Genomic DNA, 2,535 nt, shown 5'->3' with positions numbered 1-2,535 from the left:
TTATGATTTCCATTTTTCAGTTCTGCTTCAGTGCTCCTGGTTATGCTCAAATAACCTTTGTACAATTCCTTTGTTGGTTCAAGAACAAACAGAAGTGAAACCATTTGTGCATCCTTTTCACATCATTCCCTCTCTGAAATTTTCTGGTCTAGCCAAGTTCAGTAATTTTTTTAATTTTTAAAAAAAGTTTTTAAGTTTATGTTTATTTATTTTGAGAGAGAGAGAGCACAAGCAGGGGAGGAGCCAAGAGAGAGGGAGAGGGAGAGGGAGAGGGAGAAGGAGAGGGAGAGGGAGAGGGAGAGGGAGAGGGAGAGAATCCCAAGCAGGTTCCATGCTGCCAGCATAGAGCCCAGCACAGGGCTGGAACCCACAAACTGTTAGATCATGACCTGAGCCAAAATCAGGAATCCGATGCTTAAACAACTGAGCCACCCAGGAGCCCCTCAGTAATTTTTTTTAAAATAATAACACTAGTATTATTATTTATGTTCTGTTAGGTTTGGTTTTAAAGTCAATTCTCAATATCATAGGTTCTCAATTGTTATTTGCATGTTTTAACAGATAATTTATTTTAAAATATGATAACATATTAATAAGACTCTAGTAATATTTTCATATATTAATGACTTTCATCAACATTTTAGCATAAATTGTTCTGACTCAGAGTTTTAACTGACCCCATCTTTGAATAGTGCTTAATATTACTTACTTGAAATTACGCTGGAGATTTACTAGAAAACTAACATAAATAAATACTATTCTAGACTGATCATTATAAACTCCACCAGGTACATTTAACATAGTGGAGCCCAAATGAATACATGGCCACTTAATCAAGAACTGCAGAAGGTGCAATGTATATTCAATATGGAAAGATTCATTCTGATACCATCATTATTAAGCTTATGTATACCAAGGCATTACTTTCATTTCTTCTACTATCTTCCTTTTGCTTCCCCGTACAAGAATTTATCCCAGTTCCAGCTCCAGCTAATTTGATTGGAATGAGCATCTGATGATCTTCCAGCTGTTCTGAAAATTTGAAATGGGCCTTGCTACTCTGTCTTAGGGGATGGAACTGCCAGGCAATTCTGCTCAATACTGCTAAATAAGAGCCACCTAAAAGAAACCTGTCTGGTGGCAAAGCCATCTATCGCACCTCCTCAAGATTTACTCAGTCTCTTCCTTTTATCTGTAAAGCACTACTTAAAATATTTGTGATCTGTTACTTTTTGATTACTTAGTCACTACTTAGGATCTCTTTCTCTCTCTGAATATGACATTATTATATTCTCTACAATCCTTTTGTTTTCCTTATTGCCACCAGCAATCTCCCCTTCTTTAGGTTTGTTTCTACATTCATTATTATTGTGTCTTCTGGTCATGCCACTGAAAAGTAAATTCTAACATTTCTTGAAATAAACCTCAAATCTATCCACATATTGCTCTTTAGAGGGAGCAAAACATTCATTCTTTATTTATGGTTTCATTCTTTAAGTTCATTTGTATATGAAATTTAGACTATTGACTATTGCATCCTTTTGGGAAAAAAAACTGTAGAGTTCAAGCTGTTTTCATTACTTTTAGAACTAGTCCCACTTACTTATAGCACTCTGGGTCTAAAATAGCCTTCAGAAATGATTTTGTTTCTTTTTCATGTAGTTCTATAACATGACTGTCAACTATAAAATCATTCTTAGTGAAAGTCAGTTGAACTTTGAAATTGGTAACCATCTACTTAAAAAGTTATACTTTTATAAAATGCAAGCTACTTTGTTTTTGGTGAAAAATATTTTAAAATTGTGACTTAATTTGAAGTAACAGTTTTCAATTTCATTTCCCTAAGTTACTTAGAAGTATTATATCTGTAAGACTATACTTTCAGAGATCATATCCATAGTCTGTTACTAGAGAAGCTTTTCTGAACATTTAGAGTACCCGAAACCACAAGGAAGAGGTACAATGTTCTCTCCTGAGCGTGAAGGTGACTTTGGGTCTTGTTTCCAATGACAGCCAATTACCACTGATGATCATTCGTCTTCTCCTTTGGGGGAGTAAGAGGGAGAGGACCAGGTCTGAGTGATGAAAAAAGAAAAGCAACAAAAAAAGAAATATTATATACCTGTATCTATTTCTAAAAAAATTCAAAATCATACCTAGTATCTCTTTATGTGTTTTGTTCTTACCTACTTCTTTTTTGTACAAGATCCTAAGAACAAATCAATCACAGGAAGGATGACACAAGAATTTCCTCACTAATCAAATTCGATATGTTAATCTATGTCTTGAACTGATAAACGCTAAGGCATTCTTAGTTATTTTGAAAAAAAAATCTTAGTTAATATTACCTTAACATTATTTAAATCAAATTTAATTTTCATGTATATTTTTATTGTATATACTCTTATGACTTTACAAACGTAGAAATCATTATAGGGGTAAAGGAGTTTATTCATGAATGAGGAAATAGTAATAGTCCATGATGTTGTCCACTAAAATTCTAAGTTATATGTGTGTGTGCTGTGTGTATGTGTG

The 2,535-nt window shown here is 33.7% G+C and overlaps 1 non-coding gene across 1 annotated transcript; it reads left to right on the top strand.

Moving 5' to 3' along the window:
- The first annotated feature begins 1,869 nt into the window (after window positions 1-1,869).
- Window positions 1,870-2,084, top strand: LOC113600052 (small nucleolar RNA U3). The gene has a single exon (XR_003421024.1). It is a non-coding gene; the product is annotated as a small nucleolar RNA U3 (small nucleolar RNA).
- The last annotated feature ends 451 nt before the right edge of the window (window positions 2,085-2,535 follow it).

The sequence above is a fragment of the Acinonyx jubatus genome, chromosome C2 (assembly GCF_027475565.1).
Source record: "Acinonyx jubatus isolate Ajub_Pintada_27869175 chromosome C2, VMU_Ajub_asm_v1.0, whole genome shotgun sequence".
NCBI classification, from domain to species: domain Eukaryota; kingdom Metazoa; phylum Chordata; class Mammalia; order Carnivora; family Felidae; genus Acinonyx; species Acinonyx jubatus.
The sequence above is the reverse complement of the archived record's forward strand: the minus strand, read 5'-3'. Positions and strand labels throughout refer to the sequence as shown.